The sequence below is a fragment of the Rhineura floridana genome, chromosome 1, assembly GCF_030035675.1.
Source record: "Rhineura floridana isolate rRhiFlo1 chromosome 1, rRhiFlo1.hap2, whole genome shotgun sequence".
Lineage (NCBI taxonomy): Eukaryota > Metazoa > Chordata > Lepidosauria > Squamata > Rhineuridae > Rhineura > Rhineura floridana.
The window spans coordinates 297541522-297563691 of NC_084480.1; the positions used below are offsets into that span (position 1 = coordinate 297541522).

Below are 22170 nucleotides of genomic sequence, written 5' to 3' on the forward strand. Positions count from 1 at the left end.
ATAGGAAACTGTCACATACCAGGTTAGACCATATGTCCATCCAGCTCAGTATTGACTATAGTGACTGGCAGTGGCTCTTCAGGGTTTCAGGTTGGTGACATTACCTGGAGATGCCGGGGACGGAACCAGAGACCTTTTGCATACAAAAGAAATGCTCCATAACTGAGGTACGGCCCTTCCCTTGTGTCACCTTGAGGAAAGGTGAGATGTTGTTGTTGTTGTTGTTATGTGCCTTTAGGTCGATTATGACTTATGGCGACCCTATGAATGAGCGACCTCCAGTAGCATCTGTGATGAACCACCCTGTTCAGATCTTGCAAGTTCAGGTCTGTAGCTTCCATGATGGAATCAATCCATCTGTTGTTTGGCCTTCTCTTTTGCTACTCCCTTCTGTTTTCCTGCATTATTGTCTTTTCTAGCGAATCATGTCTTCTCATGATGTGTCCAAAGTAGTATAACCTCTGTGTCATCATTTTAGCTTCTAGTGATAGTTCTGGTTTAATTTGTTCTAACACCCAATTATTTGTCTTTTTCGCAGTCCATGGTATGCTCAAAGCTTTCCTCTAACACCACATTTCAAATGAGTTGAGCATAATAAATTATTCCTGGATGCCATGTGCTATACTTACAAGGTCTTAAAATATCCCTAGCACCATAGCACATTTCATGCATGGATGTACCATCCAATGGAAACTAGCCAGTCAAGCATGGGAATAGATATGTGTATGTTCATTCGCCCTGCAGAAGCCACATCACAGGATGCAATCAGTCAAAGCTTTTGGGAAGCGCAACCCCACATAATCATAATCTCAACACCTTTGCCATACAATCAGTTTGTTTGTTTTTTCCCCACTTCTAGCCTACACCAACTCAGGGAGAAGCCTGAGATAACTAGCAACTGCATTGGAGCTATCAACAGCACTCAGTCTCTAAAATTAAGCAATGCTGATGTTAAAGAATGTCACAACTACACTGCATCTTTTAAAATCTGAGCCTATCCAGCATGCATTCTACTTCATTTTATATCCCAGTCCAGTAAAGGGAGATCATATGTGTAGCTAATGCAGATTTGTGTTACAATGCTCATCTGGCCTTACTGAATTTCACAAATGTTCTGATGCAGATTGAGATGAGCATTTCCTCCCAGTGCCACATATACTGAAGGGTAAGTTGACCTGAATTGGGGTCAAAGCCTTTACTGGACCACAAATATTTTTATGTCTTCTGAGGTGTCTTCTCCCAGTTAATCCTCCTGGATGCTAGTTTAGCTGCTCCATTATCCAATTCTTCCCTTTACCTCCACTTTTGACCTGTGAATTTTATTTGAATTCTAAGCACTCTAGGGAGGAACTGCACATTTATGTTCTATAAATCATTTCCTACATTACTGGCACTGGATGAATATGAACAGAGTCAACAAAGATGCCATATCTGAAATTTGCTCTGCAGATATTCAATGATACAGTCAAAATACTATTTGAAAAAGGATGAGAAAGATATCACAAGTAAGATGGGGAAGCATGCAGTGGTTAGACCCAGTCTTTGCTAAATGTTCACCATTCAAAAAATGGTAGCAGAGTTTTTCTTAAGGACCTTTCTCTATTGGACATCATGAGATGATTGTCTTCAGATGTTCATGCCATCACAACACCTTTCAAACACACCTGCTTCAGTTATCCAGACCTATTCTTCCTTGCCTAGCTTACGATACTTTCCCACAGTCTCAAACAGCCCAAGTCCAGTCAACCATGGGCCTGCTCCAGGGCCAAAGTATATCATATGTACATCCACTACAAGCAGCAACCACATAGCAAGATGGCAACTGGTCCCAGGGTTTGGAGACATACAATCCCACTTAATCACAATCTCAGAGTTTAATTATGCAATCTATTTTTATACATTTCTCCACTACCATCACAAAAATCTGGGAAGGTGGCTAACAAAAATAAATAAATAAAACAAATAATTACTGTAAAAGAGAGGTTTAATCACCCACAGCTCACCCACTGAACTCACCCACTTGAACCTAAGCTAGGCTAGAGTGTGTCCCTTTTAAAGGTGTCTGTATTATTGTAATGAATTGTATTATACATTGTGATCTGTATCAATTATTTTGCCTGCAGATAGGAGATAACAACTGAAAAGTTATAATGGGGGGATTAATACATAAACCTTCAAACTTAAATCACACCTTCTGAAAAAAGATTCTGAGCCTGTGTTCCTAAAGTATCCAATCTTCATTCATATTAAATTATTCACATTTGTCTCAATTCCAAAAACTCTGCCTAGAGCAGACTCCTTTTGGGCCGCTGTTGGCCTAATGAAAATACCTTTAGAGTCAAATGCCTGAAAATACCTTTTCCTGGAGCAACTGATTTTGCTGGACAGAACTATGAGTTCAAATCAATCATTAGACACCAGTATTCATATCTGGCATACCAAGACAAATTCACCAGGACTGGAATTATCAACATATTGTATGGTCTGGTTGGAAACATCTATTTCGATCAGCATCACATATCTAGGGAAGTAGCCAAAAACAATATAGACAGTCAGTAGACTGTAATACTCTCTTTGCTGACAGAAAACCACAGAACCTCTAACATCTGCTTTTCTTCTGTCCGGGCAATATAGATTTATTACCTTGGCTTCCAGGTGTGCACCATTTCTTGTTACTCTTTAGCGTTTAAGGCTCATGTGTAATATGTTTCCAACTACATCAGAATTACGTGTTTGTTCACTTTGGCAGTCAAATGGAGACCAAAGGAGAAGAAAGTCAGGGGGCAGGGAAGGGGGAAAGGATTCTGTAAAGAAGAGCAAAAATATGTGAATAGTGTACAAGGAATCCATCTCCATGGAAACTTCAAGATTACAACAACTTGAAAACAGAAGCTGGACAAATCGAAGTCTAATTTTTTAGAACTAATGCATTTTAGAGGCATGTCCTGTCTAATTAACCTTTTACAGTTCTTTAAGAAGTGCCAATAAGCATATGGATAGGGGGTGATCCAGTCAACACTGTGTACTTAGGACTTTCAAAAAACTTTCCATAATGTCCCAAAAACTCCTCAGTAAGCTTAGCAGTCATGGGATAAGAGGAAGGGTTCTCTTATGGATCAGTAAGTGACTAAAGCCCTGGGCTCCTACTGGGAGAAAGGGCAGGATATAAATCTAAATAATAATAACAACAATAACAACAACAAACAACAATAACAACAACAACAACAACAACAATGATGATGATGATAAAGTACAGGAAGCAGAGAGCAGGAACACATGGACAGTTCTTAAATGCAGGGATGTCGGAAGTGAAGTCTTCCAAGGATCAGTGTTGGGACCTGTGCTTTTTAACTTGTTCATCCCTGGAGTTAGGGATGAACAATGAGGTGGCCAAGTTTACTGATGACACCAAATTAAATGTTTAGCGTGGTAAGAACAAAAAGGGATTGTGAGGACCCTTGAAAGGATCTTTCCACACTGGGTGGATTGACATTAAAATGGCTAATGTGATTTGATGTAAGCAAGTATAAGGTGATGCACATTGGGACAAAAAAATTTCCAGACATACACTAATAGGCTCTGGGGGAACAAGACCTTGAAATCATGGTGAGTAGCTCAGTGGAAATATTGACCCCATGTTTGACTGCTGTGACAAAGGCAAATTCTATTAGGAAAGGAATTGAAAATAATGCTACCAATATCATAATATTATGCAAATTGATGGTGTGACCACACTATGTACAGTTCTAGTCACCTCATCTGAAAAATAATATCATAGAGCTGAAAAAAAGGTTTAGAAAAGAAATGAAGAGACAGGTGTATAAAATTGTGCTTGCTGTGGAGGAAGTGGATAGAAGTTTTTTCCTCTCATAATATTATAACCCAGGGACATCCAACGAAGCTGAACATCGGAAGATTCAGAACAGATAAAAGACAGTACTTATTCATGGTGCATAGTTAAACTATGGAATTCATTCCCACAAGCTGTAGTGATGGCCTCCAACTTGGATGTCTTCAAATGACATTTAGACAAATTCATGGAGGATAAGGCTATCAATTATTGACCATAATGGTTATATCTATGGCCACTGTTGAAAGCAGTATACCCCTAAATTCCAGTTGCTGTGAATCACAAGTAGCAAGAGTGTTGTTACACTCAGGTCCTGGCTGTGGGCTTTTCATGGTCATTTGCTGGACTAGGTGGGCCTTTGGCCTGATCCCACAGTTCTTATGTTCAGAATGCACACAAATGTAAACCTACAATGTAGTCTTAATAATATGTTGTCATCTCCACAGTAGTAAACAATGTCCCCAAATTTCAGCCTCTGCATTTACAGGGGTTTTTTTGTAGACAAAAAAAGTGCCTAGGGCAAAAAATATCCCATGCAATCTTTAAACTTTGCCTTTGGGTCACTTTTTGTCCCAATTAGCGTTAACATATTGTGGCAAATATGATTCATCCTTTTTTAAAAAAAAACCAAAACCAACCAAGAGCAGATAATTGTCCTTCTTCAGACACAATACACATAACTTTAATATATATATTGCGCATAGCTTTGTTCTGGAACATTCTACCATCCTGAGACACACTGGATGTTTGGTCTTACAGTAGCAGACGGCGTGATGGTCTGTGCTGCTCACCTGGCCACCCTCGAGCTCTACATACTGGGACAGAGACAAGGAGGGACAAGGGGACAGCAAGATTGATTGGCACACTGGTGGAGCCATTCCAGCACTCCTGACAACAGGTTAGCCCCACATGAATCTCATTGCTGCCTTGCCCCTTCCCCTCTCCATATGCAGCAGCAACGCTGCTTGAGGGAGGTCAGATGAGTGGAGCACCCCCACCAAGCTGTCCACTATTGGGTTCAGGGTGGCAATGAGTTGTATTCACCTAGGTTCTACTCAGAATAGACCCACTGAAATTATTTCATCTAAGTTAGACATCTCCATTTATATAATGGGTCTATCCCAAGCGCGAAAACATTCAATACAGCCCAATATGTCCCCCCAAAGGCCAATATCAGTTTCTATGGAAGAGGTTTTTCCATTTCCCCCTCACATGCATCTTTCTTTTTCTTTTGTTAAATGTTACAACTTTTTTAAAAAAACAAGTAAACCACTGCAGGTAAACCTTCTTTGAGCTGACCACTGCAGGTCAGCAATTTCAAAGTAAATTGATAAGAGCGCCATTAGAGGTTCACACTTATCCCACAGGGTTACTTGTTTATTTTATTTATTTATTTATTTAAAACTTATATACCGCCCGACTAGCAATAGCTCTCTGGGCGGTGAACATAGATACAATAAAATACACTTTAATACAAAAACATCAGTCTAAAATCAAATTTCACAATCTAAAAACAGCAAAGGCTAAAATCAAATTACAAACATTACAATCATTAACAAAAAATTAAAATGCCTCGGAGTAGAGAAAGGTTTTAACCTGGCGCCGAAAGGATGATAGTGTCGGCGCCAGGCGAACCTCCTCGAGGAGACTATTCCATAGTTTGGGGGCCACCACTGAGAAGGCCCTTGATCTTGTCACTGCCCTGATGCCTCCGGGAGTCCAGGATCTGCGCCACTTCGAATTCCTCTTCCCCGTTGACTTGTATCGGTGGTGGGGGCCGCAGTTGACTACCCAAGGGGTGAGGCAGGAGAGCGGGAGTCAGCAGTGATCTATGGAAGACAGGGTGAATACAGAAGGAGGCAGGGAGTTGGAGCCGGAACGCCACCGGGTTAATTTGCTGGGTGATCCGGAAGGGACCTGCATTCCGAGCCTCCAGCTTGTGAGACGGCCGTTGCGAACGCAGGAATTTGGTCGAGAGCCATACCCGGTCCCCTACCTTCAGCGGCGGGCCTGGTTGGCGGTGGCGGTCAGCAAAGCGCTTATACGTGTCCTTGGCCTGCTCCAGCTGCTCCTTCAGGACTGCCTGCAGGGCTTGCAACTCCTGCAGCATGACATCCGCAGTGGGGACCGGCGATGGGGGTCGCACTGAGGGGAAGGATCGGGGGTGGTAGCCGTAAGAGGCAAAGAACGGGGTCTGGCGCGTGGAGGCATGCACGGAGTTATTATACGCAAACTCCGCCAGCGGTAACAGATCCACCCAATTGTCCTGTTGGAAGAAGGTGTAACACCGCAGGTATTGTTCGACGGTGGCGTTGGTACATTCTGTTTGTCCATCTGATTGAGGGTGGTGGGCGGAGGACAAGTGGATCTGGATGTGCAGGGCCCGAAACAGGGCCTGCCAGAACTGGGCGGTGAACTGGGCTCCTTGGTCAGAGATCAGGTGGTCGGGGAGGCCGTGCAACCGGAAAACCTGGGTCAAAAACAGTTGCGCAGTTTCTAGGGCAGAGGGTAGGCCGGCACAGGGGAGGAAATGGGCCATCTTGGTGAACAGGTGTACGACTACGAGGATGGTGGTCATTCCCCGGGAGGCTGGTAAGTCCGTGATAAAATCCAGGGAGACCGAGCGCCAGGGCTCTGGGGGGGTAGGCAGTGGGAGCAGGAGCCCCGGGGGCTTGCCGGGGTGGCTCTTGGCTCGCTGGCAGGTATCACAGGCCGCTACATAGTCCTTGACGTCCACTTGGACCCGGGGCCACCAGAAATCCCATAGGACCAGGTGGAGGGTTTTATACGTTCCAAAATGCCCTGCAGGCTGGCTGTCATGGCAGAGGTGGAGCACCTCTCCCTGTAGAGCTCCCGGGGGAATGTACAACCGGTTCCGGTGGTACAAGAGGCCCTGATGCAAGGAAAAGGGGCCGTCCCGGGCGGCCGTCCCGGACTGGAGCTCTCGCTGCTGGGCCAGGGCATAGGGGTCCTTTTGCTGCTGCTCCTGCACCCGGTCCAGGAGGGGTTGTGGTTGGTGTGTAGCGGAGAAGTTCTCTAGGCGGAGGATTGGGCGAAGGGGGCGATCGACCTGCTCGGCTCAGTATTCTGGCTTGCAAGAGAGCGCGTCTGCTAGGGTGTTTCGGCGGCCAGGGAGGTAGGTGACCGTGAACTGGAACCGGGAGACAAACAGGGACCACCGGATCTGGCGTTGGTTCAGCCGTCGGGCGCTTTGCAGGTGCTCCAGGTTTCGGTGGTCTGTTCGTACCTGGACCGGATGGCGTGCCCCTTCCAGGAGATGATGCCAGGTCTCGAAGGCTACTTTGATGGCCAGTAACTCCTTCTCCCAAATGGTGTAGTTCTGTTCCGAAGCGTTGAGTTTCCGGGAGTGGAACGCACAGGGGAGCAGGGACTGCTTGCTCCCCACCGGCTGAAGTAGGACCGCTGCCACTGCCTTATCCGATGCATCGGCCTCCACTATGTAAGGTCGGGTAGGGTCGGGTTGCTGGAGGATGGGTTCAGATGTAAAGGCGTGTTGGAGGCGCCAGAAGGCCTGTTGAGCGGCCTCCGTCCAAACAAACTTCTCTTTGCCTCGAAGCAGGTCTGAGATGGGCGTGGTGAGTTCGGAGAAGTGGGAGATGAACTGGCGGTAATAGTTGGCGAAGCCCAAGAAGCGCTGCACATCTTTGGGGCTTCGCGGAGCTGCCCAGTGGAGGATGGTCTCAATTTTGGCGGGGTCCATCTGGATACCCGAGGCCGAGATCCGATGGCCTAGGAAATCCACGGTCGTGAGGTCAAAGGCGCATTTTTCGAGCTTGGCGAAGAGGCGGTGCTCCCGCAGGCACTGCAGCACCGCTCGAACGTGCTCCTTATGTTCCGAGGGGTTCCGCGAGTAGATCAGGATGTCATCCAAGTAGATCACCAGGAAGCAGTCTAGGAGGTCCCGGAAGGTGTCGTTCATGAAGTGCTGGAAGAGAGCAGGCGCTTGCACAAGCCAAACGGCATCACAGTGTACTCAAAGTGCCCATAACGGGTGCGGAAGGCCGTCTTCCACTCATCGCCCTCCCGCATACGCACCAGGTTGTAGGCCCCTCGCAGGTCTAGTTTGGTGAAAATGCGAGCGCCCCGCAGCCGCTCTAACAGTTCTGGGATCAGGGGCAAAGGGTAGCGATTCCGAACTGTAATCTGGTTGAGGGCGCGGTAGTCATTGCACAGCCGGAGTTCCCCACATTTCTTTTTGACAAAGAGGACAGGGGCGGCTGCAGGGGACGTGGAAGGGCGAATGAACCCTCGGCACAGGTTCTTGTCTAGGAACTCTCTGAGGGCTGCCAGTTCGGGTTCTGACAGGGAGTAAAGCCGGCCCACGGGAATCTTGGCTCCGGGGAGCAGATCAATGGGACAGTCGTAAGGACGATGGGGCGGCAACTGGTCTGCCTCTTGCTTCCCAAACACATCCGCGAACTCCCGGTACTGCTCCGGTAAGGCCTCGAGCGCGGAGCTTGCCTCCTGGGTCATCAGGATGTGCTCCTTTGGCCTCCAGCAGTTGGCTTGGCAATAGGGGGATCCGAGGGTCAGCCGGCCCATGGACCACTGGATGATGGGGTCGTGCCACTGGAGCCACGCCAAGCCCAGCACAACCGGGAAGTGGGGTGCGGCAGCCAGGTAGAACTGGAGGCTTTCCTGGTGCTCTCCCAGGGCCACGTCGAGCAGCACTGTCTCCTGTACTACAGGGCCCGAGGCGAGAAGCCGGCCATCAATAGTCTCCACCAGGAGGGGGTGGCGAATGGGTTGACTAGGAACCCGGTGGAGCTTGGCAAAGGGCACGTCCATAAAATTGCTGGTGGATCCTGAGTCCAGCATGGCGGGTACTTGTAGGGTCCCCCTTCCGGGGACTGTCAGTTTGATTAACATGGTCAGATGCTTGGGCAGTGAGGAACTGAGGTGGCAGGCCCCTTGAACCATGAGGTTGCCCCGGCTCAGGGGCCTGTGAAGGCCGGGGCATGGGCGTTTCCCGAGGCAGGGGCTGTGGGGCGTTTCACGGAACACTGGGCTGCAAAATGTCCCGGGGCCCCGCAATACAGGCAGAGGCCCTGTTGCCAGCGTCGCAGCTTTTCGGCCGCAGAGAGATGTGGCCGAGCCCCTCCCAGCTGCATCGGTTCTGCCGGGGGTATAGGGTCCTTGCCGACAGGCTCCAAGGGCCCAGCCACTGGGGCTGATGCTCTGTAGACTGGCTGGGGTCGGTTGGCAGCACGCCTGCTTTCCAGCCTCCCATCAATCTGGAGACACAGGCGTATGAGGGCTTGCAGGGTTCCAGGGCGCTCCACCCTAGCTAGCTCATCTAGGAGCTCATCTGACAGCCCCTCCTGAAACTGGTCCATGAGAGCAGCTTCGTTCCACCCCAGGGTTTGTTGCAATAGATGAAAGTCTGTTACATATTCCCCCAAGGGGCGTCGGCCTTGCCGCAGCCTGCATATCCGGCGGTTGGCTGTGGCAGATTGGACTGGGTCCTCGAACATAGCCTTCAGTTCTCTGGTGAAGGCGGCTAGGTCGTTGAGCATGGGGCTCCGCTCGAGGAGCAGGGGCGTGGCCCATCTAGCTGCCGTCCTGGTGCAGAGGTTAATCAAGAATCCCACCCGGGTCTTATCATCTGGGAACGCCTCTGGGCATAACTCCATGAAGAGCTGGGCCTGGGCCAAGAAGGCTGAGAGCTGGTCAGAAGCCCCAGTAAATTTCTCTGGGAGAGTCACAGGGCACTTGGCTCTCCCTGTAGGGAGAGGGGGTGGGGCTGCTGCTAGCTGGGTTTGCAAGCCTTGGACAGCCAACAGCAGCTGGTCTACTTGTGAGCGCAGGAGCAAGTTTTCCTGCTGGAGTTGCTCCATGGTCAGCACTTCCCCCACTCCTTTGTTGCCTGCTTTGTTTGGGCTGACTGCAAACTGTCAGCTCTACACTGCATCAGCAGTGCCAGGGGGGGCTGGAAATTCCTGGGTCTTTGGCAGGGAAGGAAAGTCCTTAGCCAGCAGTCAGGTTGTAAATCTGCCAGGCCTATCCGAAGCGTACTTGCCGAGTCAGAAGTCCAGAAGCGAGGTCAGTGGAGGTCCGGGATCAATTGTCAAGGGGTCAGTCAAAGAGATGCTGCAGGGAAACTAGGTCTACACAAAGCCACACCTGACGTTGCAGTCAGCAACAAGCTGCAGCCAAGGTGTGCCTTATAAAGAGCAAGGTTGACAGCAGGTGTGAGTCCTCAGCATTTGGGTCTTAAGGAGACAGGCCTGCCTCTCTTCTGCCTGACCTTCTGCTGTCTACGTTCTGCAGGTGAGGGGGGGTATCCTGTTCACTGTCTGTGTCTGGCTGCAGGGACTCTGCTGTATCTGGGGTGCTCTGCAGCTGAGGGGGAGAAGGAGCTGGATTCTCAGGAGGCTCCTCCGTGTCTCCTTCTGAGTCTGCTGCTCCTGGGTCTGCTGCTGTCACTCCCGAGTCGTCCTCATCTGAGGAGTCGTCTGACGGGGCCATGACAGATAACATCACTCCTGTGTTGAAGGAGTTGCATTGGTTACCGGTTGTGTACCAAACCCAATTCAAGGTGTTGGTTTTAACCTTTAAAACCCTATACGGTTGTGGCCCAGCCTATCTGAAGGAGCGCCTCCAGCATCGACAGGTATGCCGCTCAACAAGATCGACCTCAGAGGGCCTTCTCTGGATCCCACCAGTCAAAATAGCTAGGCTGGTGAGGACTCGAGAGAGGGCCTTCTCAATAGTGGCCCCCACCCTCTGGAACTCTCTCCCAGGTGATATACGCCATGCCCCGTCTATAATGAGTTTCCACAGGACTCTGAAGACTTGGCTTTTTAGGCGGGCGTTTGAGATGGGCTAGTTTTTTACTGTTTTTAAATTTTAATTGTTTTATATACTGTTTTATCTTGTACGTCGCCCAGAGTGGCTGGACAACCAGCCAGATGGGCAACTAACAAATTTAATAATAAATAAATAAATAAATAAATAAAATTGGAAGGGGATGGGGTTGGGGAGGGAGGGGCAAAGGAAGGGGGAGGGAGGGGACAAGAGGGAGGGGATAGGAGGGAGGAGAAGGGAGGGTGGGTATGATCATTTGCATACTTTTTGAGATCCGTGGGATTTATTTCTGTGCAATCATGTTTGAAAATGGAAATGGACTGCCTTCAAGTCGATCCTGACTTATGGAGACCCTAAAGGTAAAGGTAAAGGTGCCCCGCACTTATAGTGCGAGTCATTTCCGACTCTTAGGGTGATGTCTTGCGACGTTTACTGGGCAGAACGTATATATGGGGTGGGATTGCCAGTTCCTTCCCCAGTCTTTCTTTACCCCTCAGTATCCAGAGGTGGTTTTACCATTGCCTTCCTCTGAGGCTGACAGCCAGCTGGGAAAACTCAGGGAGGAGAGCTTTGCAGCAGCCATTTTTAATCTGTATGTTAGAGCCCTTCTGAAGATTAAGAACAAAGGTCTGCAATACAGTGACTCAGAATCGTTCTTGAGTGAGTATAATGTTTTATAAATATCAGTTTGAACTAAATGCTGCTCATATACTACAGCTGAAATTGTGAAAAGAATCAAATATACAGGATTCTCACGTTTTCAAACACTTTAACATAAGCAGGTTCACTAGCTTAATGCAATTAGTTTCATAAGTAGAGATTGTAGCTTATACTACAGTTAGGTTGACAAGGGTAGAGACATGCCATTGTCAATTTTTTTTGTTCTCAACTCAAACATTGTGTGAACCTCTAAATAGTTTAGCTGACCTGCATAGGTCAAATCCTGTTTAGCATCAAAATAGATTTTAGGTTAAAGTTATGGCATGAATATATAAGGAATGCAAAAATAAGCTATGCAGCCCAATTTGTATCTGTGTTTACACAGAAGTCCATTGAGTTATGAGATTTACTACAAGGTAAATGTACATAGGAAGCAGCTGTTTAAGCCACAATTCCCAACACAGAGTTCCTATTGGAAAGAAACTTCCCCAGTATGTTCAGGAATTCTGTAAAAGTTAAATATTATTATTTTTTTCTAGAGTTACAGTGACAGCATGGCTTCTTTGCAGCATGCACTGATTTTTCAATACACACACAAATAGAAAGAAAAAATGGTTGCTTTTCTGATTACTAGCAGGAAAATGTCCAAAAAAAGCCATTGCTTGATGCCTGGTTGCTGCCATCAAAGAAAACAGCTTCTGCCTCAGAAGAATTGCCTAAAGACACATAGTAATTCAGCAAGCTGAATGAAGACGATCAACACCTTAAGGTTGATCCTCAAGAAAGAGATGGACCGCCATATTCATCCATCAGATTTGTGCCAACAAAATCCTATCCAAAAAGTAAGGGTAATAGGTCTTGTCAGCTGAAATGGTTTGAGAAGTTCACCTGGCTTCATTATGATGTGGGTCGTGATGTGGTTCTTTGCCATGATTGGATGATGAGCGTAGGGTACAGGTGGGTTCGTGTCGGGAGAGGCGTTCCATCATGTATTGTGGTCCCAAGCCGTGTAAGGCTTTATAGGTTAAAACCAGCACCTTGAATCAAGCTTGGAAACATACAAGCAGCCAATGCAAGCGGGCCAGAAACGGTTTTATATGTTCGGACCGTCTGGTCCCTGTTACCAAACTGGCTGCTGCATTTTGCACAAGCTGCAGCTTCTGAACCGTCTTCAAAGGCAGCCGCACATAGAACGTATTGCAGTAACCTAACTTGGAGGTTACCAGAGCATGGACAACTGAAGCCAGGTTATCCCTGTCCAGATAGGAGAGTAGCTGGGCCACCAACCGAAGTTGGTAGAATGCACTCCGTGCCACCGAGGCTACCTGAGCCTCAAGTGACAGAGATGGTTCTAGGAGAACCCCCAAGCTACAAACCTGCTTCTTCAAGTACAATGGATGGGGTTGAGTACAACCCCATCCAGGACAGATTAGACATCCACCATCCGGTCAGAAGAACCACCCACTAGCAGCATCTCAGTCTTGTCTGAATTGAGCCTCATCCAGTCCATTATCACAGCCAGGCACTGGTTCAGCACATTGACAGCCTCACCTGAAGAAGATGAAAAGGAAAAATAGAGCTGCATGTCATCAGCATACTGATGGCAATGCACTCCAAAGCTCCAGAGGACCGCACCCAATGGTTTCATGTAGATGTTGAACAGCATGGAGGACAGAACTGACCCCTGCAGAACCCATCCTGGAGAGTCTGGGGTGCCGAGCAATGTTCCCCAAGCACACAATACCAATACCACAATGAGCCTGAGAAGAAAAATGTGCACCACCTTCTGGAGCCGACCTGCCAAGTAGGAGCAGAACCACCGCCATGCAGTACCTCCCACTCCCAACTCAGCCAGTGTTCCCAGAAGGATACCATGGTCAATGATATCGAAAGCTGCTGAGAGATCAAGGAGAATCAACAGAGTCACACTCCCCTGTCTCTCTCCCAACAGAGGTCATCATACAGGGTGACCAAGGCTGTTTCCGTGCCAAAACCAGCCCTGAAACCTGACTGAAATGGATCCAGATAATCGGTCTCATCCAAGAGTGTCTGGAGCTGGCCTGCCACCACTCGTTCAAGGACCTTGCCCAGGAATGGAACATTTGCCACTGGCCTATAGTTATTAAGATTTTCTGGGTCCATGGAGGGTCTCTTCAGGAGTGGCCTCACTACCGCCTCTTTCAGGAAGCCAGGGACCACCGCCTCTCGCAGAAAGGCATTAATCACCTCCCTGGCCCAGCCGGCTGTTCCATCCCTGCTAGCTTTTATTAGCCAAGAAGGGCAAGGATCCAGCACAGAAGTGGTTGCACGAACCTGTCCAAGCACCTTGTCAACGTCCTCAAGCTGTACCAACTGAAACTCATCCAAGGAATCGGGACAAGGCTGTACTCTGGATACCTCGCTTGATTCATCTCTTATAACACTGGAGTATAAGTTCTGGCAAATGCTTAAGATTTTATCCTGGAAGTGCCTAGCAAATTCATTACAGCGGGCCTCAGTTGGTTCTACCATGTCCTTGGGGCCAGCATGTAATAGCCCCCGGACAATTCTGAAGAGCTCCGCTGGGCGGCAAATTGACGATTTGATAGTGGCAGCAAAATATTGTTTCTTTGCTGCCCTCATTGCCCCCAAATACAGCTTACCATCGGCACTTACCAGTGTCTAATTGCATCCACCAGGAGTTCGTCTCCATCAGCACTCAAGCCGTCTCCTGTATTGTTTCATTGCTCTCAACTGTTGGGTATACCATGTTTTTCTCTTTTTTCTCTTTTCTTTTCTTTCTTTCTTTTTTATCCAAGTGTATTTATGATTGTGACAGTGCTAGAATGTGACAGATGTATTGTTTACTTAACCCATTAAATAAGCAGATGTAAAAATGCCCCTTCTGGTAGGTCATCATGACATGACCTGCCTGCCAGTCTTGAGTCCCCCCCCACCTTGAAAACAGTTCCGGGGTCCCTGGAAGTGCTTCCACTAGTGCAAGGTGAGGCACCCCTTTTCCACCAGTCCTCTCTGCCAATCACAGCCATCTATGCCATATTCCATACTGTCCCAGATGGGCCTTTGGAAAGGGCCATAGCTCAGTAGCAGAGCATCTGCTTTGCATGCAGAAGGATCCAGGTTCAATCCCCAGTATCTCCAGGTATGTCTGGGAGTGTCTCCTCTTTGAAAGCCGCTGCCAGACCGTGTAGACAACACTGAACTAGATGGATCAATGGTCTAACTCAGTATAAGGCAGCTTCCAATGTTCCTATGATCCCCAGTCCTCAGGATAAGCTTTTGGGTAGTAGTGGGGCTGCATTGCAGAGGAAGAAATAGGCAAATATTACATGCCCTGCCTTGCACAAACAAAAATGCTTGCACTAGCGCAAGACCACCACTGGATACAACCCTCTGTTTGTGCTATATGGTTCAGCCTGTTCTTTCTGTAGCTGTCTTACTGGGAAACCTCTGTTACGGCTTTGTTTTTTTGTTTTGTTTTGGTTTGGTCATAGATTTTTCATCACGTGCATGGCATAGCAGTCAGTGGGTGGGAAAACGTACCTGAAATGAGATGCAGCAGCATGTGAACGTGTTCCTTGGCTTCTGTTTGCTTGTAGCCATAACTTTGTGACTGAATCTCAGGTGAATAAGTGGCATATGCTTTTCTCTTGACTGCAGCCTCTGCTCCTAGGCACTGGGTCAGTTTGCATATCTGAACTGGCACCACACTTTACATGCACACAACAATTGCACGGAGAAAGGTTAGCATGAGCTGGATTGTACAGCTGATCAGTGAGCAGCAATCACGACCATGGTGACTCCCTCCCTACCAGCAAAGATGGCTCCCGCATCAAAGAGAGAGAGGAAGCTCAATGGATTCCAGTAGGTTGTACTTACCATGTACTTTACACCTAGAAATTCGGCAAGTTTTATTAGCATGCACCATGATTGCTAATACATCTGTATGCTACCTTTGCTGTGCACAAACCTTTGCAGGGCTCCTATTCTTAACAATAGCAGAAGCTTTCTGTCCATCTGTTCCTCCTCACACCCCAAGAGAAGAAGTGGATTGTGTTAAATATGGCCTTTGTGCTGACGTGCTGGTTCAGATAACGAACGCTGGAATGCAATTTGAAACATCTCTTTAAAACGATCAGGACTTTCTATCCCCCATTTACATTCAGATTGGTCACAGCTACTTGTTAGTAATCCAGCATCTTAGAGGTAATAATTAAAGAAGAAAGTCTGGCTTTACTGGTGACGTCCTCTGAAGACTAAAGAGGAAAGAAGTGGCCCCGTTAATTCTCAGTAATCTGATACTAGGATTTGAGATTGCTATGGGCAATTAGGCTTGTGGGATTTTTTAAAAAAAGACAGTGCCCCAAGGCCAGAAAAAAGAAACTGGCCAAATTATGGAAGATCAGTGCAGCAGGGTGCATGGCGCAGAAAACTGGCAACAGAAAACACTGCAGGGATTCAGGGCCCTGCTGGATTGCACCCTGAAGAGAAAATTAAAAAGGTTTAAAAAATGTAGCAGATGAGTACAAGCTAGGGCAAGATGTCTAAAGCCATAAAATGAGGCTAAATCTCAAAAAACATGAAAATTGACAGGGTGGTGGCAGTTTATGATACTTCATTCATTAACAGCAATAATTAAAGTGGAGATGACAAAGCCTTAATACCTGCCTGCAGTGCACCTTGTGGTTACAAGCTAGGACAAGATTGTTTTAAGAACAAAAAGTAAGGAACCTATCCTGCAGAACATCCATTCCCTATGTGTGGGAGGTGATGGTATGGAAGATGTGAGTTTTTTTGCTTTGACTAATTACAGTATGAGTTTAGATTGTTGGTGAAATGGAAATGGACTGCCTTCAAGTCGATCCCGACTTATGGCTACCCTATGAATAGGGTTTTCATGGTAAGCAGTATTCAGAAAGGGTTTACCATTGCCTCCTTCTGAGGCTAGTCCTCCCCAGCTGGCTAGGGCCTGCTCAGCTTGCCACAGCTGCACAAGCCAGCCCCTTCCTTGTCTGCGACTGCCAGCTGGGAGGCAACTGGGCTCCTTGGGACTATGCAGCTTGCCCACAGCTGCACAGATGGCAGGGCACATAACCCCTGAGCCACTCACTGTAGGGGTGATCTTTAGCTGGCCCTTGATGCCCAGGAGACACGAGCAGGGATTTGAATTCACAGACTCTGGACTCCCAGCCAGGCTCTCCTCCACGCTGTGTTGGTATCTGACAATAAAAATAGACCAGATAATAAGATATATCACCTCACAATACTTCCGCTAGCAGATGATAAGATATGAAAGAAAAGAGGGGTGTAACATGGACCATTGTCTTCAAGGCCTTATTTGGCAAAGTCTTATGTAGAAACATGTTGGCAGTCATGAATGGCTAATGGTGTAATTCTGTATTGGACATAAGCCCAAGTGAGTTCTCTGGGGCTTGTTTCCAGGTAAGTACATGCAGGATTACAGCCTAAGGATTTTATCAGAGAGCAAACAATTGTTCATAAACAGAAATATGAACAGTTCTAAGCCTAAACCCACTTAAAAAAATTTGTTAACATTTTATTTTACAAGTCCTGAAAAATCACACAACATCATAATTGTATAATCTTCATTTTATAAACACCAAGAACCATCAAAACATCAGCTATAAAGGCCATGTAATTTTTAACTTTAAGTAATTTTCTTAATTACTTAATACTTCATGGGAATGAAAGAAAAGTATTTTTAAATGTTCAACTGTTTGTGACACACACACAAGCACATCTAAAAACATTTACCCCAATCATGGCCAGTTCCAGAGGGTGCCAAGGTTGGGCATTTGTTGGAGGCCCAAGACCAGCAGAGGACCCATCACCGAAACATTCCACCTCAGGTCCTGCTTGTAGGCTCCCCATAAGCATCTAGTTTGGCTACTGTGAGAACAGAATGCTGGGCTAGATGGGCCACTGGCCTGATCCAGCAGGGCTCTTCGTATATTTCCACACCACACAGAGAATCCAAGGCTTACTCACATTTTATTCTAGAATCAATGGAGACTAAGGGCTCATCCAGACGGAGCGGGATAATCCAGGTTTTCCATACCCGTTTTGTCAGCTGACAGTCCTCACTTGCCCCTTTTCCCGCTCCTTTCCCGCTTTTTGCTGATATTAAAAACACGCTTTTTTACCGGCCGCACACGCAGCCCGAACATGCGGCATCTTCTCCCTTTTTTCCTATCCATGCCCATGACACATCTGATTTGTTGGGAAAATATGACGTCTGCTCCCCTCTCCCCTTCCACTGCTATCAGTTCTGCGCATGCATGCTTGAACGCGGAAGCGCAAAAAGCTGGCAGTCATGGCCCAAACCGAATTTGGAGGAGGCGGCCACGAGTCCTCCCGTAGCCTGTGGGGCCCTGGGCAAAATCATAGGTGACTGATGAAAGGGCAGCGGGCAGCACAAAGAACCCACTCAGGCAGGGGATTCGCACCTCCCCCCTAAAAGCCGTGAGCACGCCTGCTTCACAGCTGATGAGCCGGGATCGGGCAGCACAAGGAATTCACTCAGGGGATTCAAACCTCCCGCCAAAGTACCTCACACAAACCCAATTCACAGCTGATGAGCAGAGAGGGGGGAAGCTGTCCAGCCACTCATCTGGGGATGGGGGATGCCCCAAGAGCGGGAAGCGAGTTACGAGGCTGCACGGCTACAAAGGAGAAAAACACGCCACAGCCCACCCAGCTTCTCATCGCACACAAACAACACCTATGGTTACGGTGTCCCCCACTTTACAACACCATGTCTGCTTGGCAAGTCTTGCAGAACTGCGCATTTGTGGTAAACCAGAATAGTTATTCCATTTGGCAAGCGAGTTCTTGGATATTTCCCGTTTCAGCTTGCCAAACACTCCCTCTGTTTACAGTTAGCCATAAGTCAGGATCGCAGCTAATTCTGTTGCTATGGGCGAAAGGCTATAGCTCTGTGACAGAACACCTATAGCAGCATATCTGCTTGGCAAGTCTCGCAGAAATGCACATTCGTGGTAAAGCAGAAAAGTTACTCCATTTAGCAAGTGGCTTCTTGGATATTTCCCTTTTCGGCTTGCCAAACACTCCCTATTGCAGCCATTTATAGGCCCCAGCAAGTACATCATAATTGGGGCGCAAAAGTGATTTGTGTTTCCCCTTCCAGTTTCCCTTTCCTTCTGCTGCTTTCACAAATATGCTTTCTTGCATTTCTGCAATCACATTAATCCAAAACGGTTAAACAGCCCTGTTACACTCCTTTTTATATACACGAACGTCTCAATTCCCATATACTTTGGAAAGCAATGCAGCAGCGGTTCCCTTCACACAAAGAGTGTGCGCCGGGCTCTCTAGGAGGTCAGAGTGCCGGCCTCTACTTCCTGCTTCTGCGCAAACCTGCATTTCCGCACCTGCGCGGTATATCCAACAGCACTGATTGGCCACGTTTTCCCGGGCGACGTTTCCACACAAGCGCAAACGTGCAAAGGACGGGATTGGCTGGAAAAGAGGAGGGGGACTGGGGAACCGCCCCAGGACCCCCCGTGCAACAGCGTCATCTCTTAAATCCGCGGTATTGCGTCCGAGCGGCCGAAGGAACCGAGGATGATTCACGCTTTTAAAAAGTGTATCGCATTTTCCGCGGTTGTGCGAAAGCGGATTTAACCGCGCGAAAATGCGCTTTTGCACTCGGCGTCATCAGGACGACCGAAAAATAATGAGAACACAAAGCGGTCATGTCACACATTTTGCAGTCATCTGGATGAGCCCTAAATATTTTTTTTCTACCTAGTCCACACACAATCTGTATCTACTGCATATTTTTGTGTCCCTGAAAAACACTTCTTGAGAAACTGGTTTCATTTTGAAAATAAAAGCTCATTAAAGATTGATTCAGCGTTACCCTGCAGTGAATCCATTTGAAAGCAGATGTAGATGGTCCCAGCAATGGTGTGTGCATGTGTGTATCCACACCTGCCCAATGATATTGTGGGTTGGAGTATGAGTGAGTCTGAATCCTAGCAAGATGGAGGCACTGTGGGTTGGTGGTTCCTGAGTTCAGATAATTGGTCAGTTGCCTGCTTTGGATGGGGTCGCACTCCCTCTGAAAGAGTAGATTCGGAGTCTGGGGGTGCTGCTGGATCCATCTTTGTCACTAGAGGCCCATGTGACCTCAGTGGCTAGGAGTGCCTTTTACCAGCTTCAGCCGTTTCTGGACTGGGATAGCATGGCCGCTGTTGTCCATGCACTGGTAACCTCCAGGCTGGATTACTGTAATGCGCTCTATGTGGGGCTGCCCTCGAGGTTGGTCCAGAAGTTGCAGCTGGTGAAAAATGCGGCGGTGAGACTGCTCACTGGGGCAGGGTATCGCCAACATGTCACCCCACTGCTGAAAGAATTGCACTGGCTGCCCATTTGCTACCAGGCCAAGTTCAAGGTTATACTTTTGGTGTACAAAGCCCTATACAGCTTGGGACCAGGATACCTGAAAGACTGTCTTATCTCTTAACCCAGTCGATCACTGCACTCTGCAGGTGAGGGCCTCCTGTGGATACCATCTTATCAGGAGGTCTGTTCTGCACAACATAGGAAACGGACCTACCCTGTGGAATTCCCTCCCCTTAAATATTCAACAGGAGCCAACTCTGTTATCTTTTCGGTGCCTATTAAAGACTTTCCTCTTTCAACAAGCCTTTTAAGTTGAGACCTATCCCAGTCTTCATCTGTGTTGGAATTGCTTTTTAATATATTCTTAAACTTTATTTTTTAAAATGTTTTTAATCTTAGAAGATGTTTTGATAGCTTTTTTTAAGTAATGCTTTTGAAGAGGTTTTTGTTTTAATAATAATAAATATCATGGAAAATCATAATGGAAATCATGATGTCATTCTCTTTACAAGCTGATGCCCTTGTGGTGTAATTAGATAGCTGGTGGACATCAGACACGGACATAGGACATAATTCTTCTCCTGTGTTTCCCCTTCCCTTGTACTCTTGAAGAGAAAACTACTGTTTTCTTATCTGTTCACATCACCCTGACAATTGAGGGCCAAATAACAACTTGACAAAATTATTCACTGACTCATCACCTGCCAAGGGCAGAAAGGTAAAATTGTGTTCAGTAGCCTGAAACTGGTATAAAAAGAAAGACAGAAGTGATACTCCTCAATAATTCAGCTACTTACATCTCTTCCAGCTTAGGTGTGTGTGGGGGGGGTAGTGACAGAGGCTGTACAGGAAGTGTCTGTATTGCCTGTCTATCAAGTTTTTTTGAATGAGTTTTGATTGTACCTGAGGCAGCAGATAAGGTACTCTGGAAGATTTGCACCAGATTCCCCACTCCAGACCCTTGACTATCCTGGCTGGTGAAAGCCAGACAGACCACCTTGGCAAGCCTTGGCAGCATGGTAGTTCAGAGATCTCAGACACAGGAGCTGAATGCGGCCCTCCAGACCTCTCTTTCTGGCCCTCTGTACTATCCCCAGACCACCCCTGCTTTCTCAAGCCACACCCCTCACAGGCTTTGTCCCCCAAGTGTTAGCATATTGAACTCTAATAAATGCCTCTTGGTTATCTGGGTAGAAGATAGAGAGGGGTGTGTGAGTGTGCATAGATCGTCCCAGAGTGCAGGACACGGAATAATGGGCTCAAGTTGCAGGAAACCAGGTTTCGACTGGACATCAGGAAAAACTTCCTAACTGTTAGAGCCATATGACAATGGAATCAATTACCTAGAGAGGTAGTGGGTGCTCCAATACTGGAGGCCTTCAAGAGGCAGCTGGACAGCCATCTGTCAGGAATTCTTTGATTTGGATTCCTGCATTGCGCAGGGGGTTGGACTTGATGGCCTTATAGGCCCCTTCCAACTCTACTATTCTATGATTGTATGATTAGCCTACTGTACAAAGGCAAAAATGTACATATATTGCTTCACCCATGTTTGCTTCTGGCCCACCCAGCACTGGTATCTGCCAGAGGGGCATAGGCATAGGCCATCTTCCTTGAAGACAGTGGACAGTGGGGACTTCCTTGAACAATTATTGAATCATACTAACTTGAGAAACTTTCAGTCAGGTGTTTTTGTTGGGAAAGGGGGAAAGCTATGTTCTTGACAGAGTTGTGTCCGGTCAGCTCAAGATGCTTTTGAATGAGGTCGATATCTGGATCCATGTCAACCTGCTTTTCAGGCCCACTGTAGTCACCCTGGTTGATGATACTGGGAAAGGGAGGGGTAGAATGTGATCTTCTGATCTTTTGATACCGTAGGAACATGGGACACTGTCAAATACTGTCAGACTACTGGTCCATCTTGCTCAGTATTTTCTACACCACTGTTCTTCAACCTTGGGTCCCCAGATGTTGTTGGACTACAACTCCCATTATCCTTGGCCATTGGCTAACCTGGCTAGGAGTTGTAGTCTGACAACATCTGGGGACCCAAAGTTGAAGAATAGTGGTCTACACTGACTGCCAATGGCTCTCCATGGTTTCAGACAGGAGCGTCTTCCAGTCCTATCTGAAAATGCTGGAGACAGAATCTGGGACCTTCTGCATACAAACCAGATGCTCCATCACTAAGCTACAGCTCTTTCCCACAGCCTACCCTCACTGTGGTATCCTTCTGTACCACCTTGTAAGACTAGAGGTTTATGGTGTTTCTGCTGCAAGCTGTGGTGAAGACCACCAACTCAAATGGCTTTAAAAAGGTTTGGAGAAATTTGTGGAGGACACTGGCTACTATAGGCTCAGAGGCAGTATGCCTCTGAATATCAGTTGCTTTAGGACAATTGGCTCCAAAATGATGATTGTCCTCATGCCTTGCTTGTGGGTTA

General features: G+C 47.4%; 1 pseudogene; it reads right to left on the reverse strand.

Moving 5' to 3' along the window:
* Nucleotides 1–7472: 7472 nt before the first annotated feature.
* On the reverse strand, nt 7473–9579 carry LOC133377528 (uncharacterized; annotated as a pseudogene).
* Between the last annotated feature and the right edge of the window lie 12591 nt (nt 9580–22170).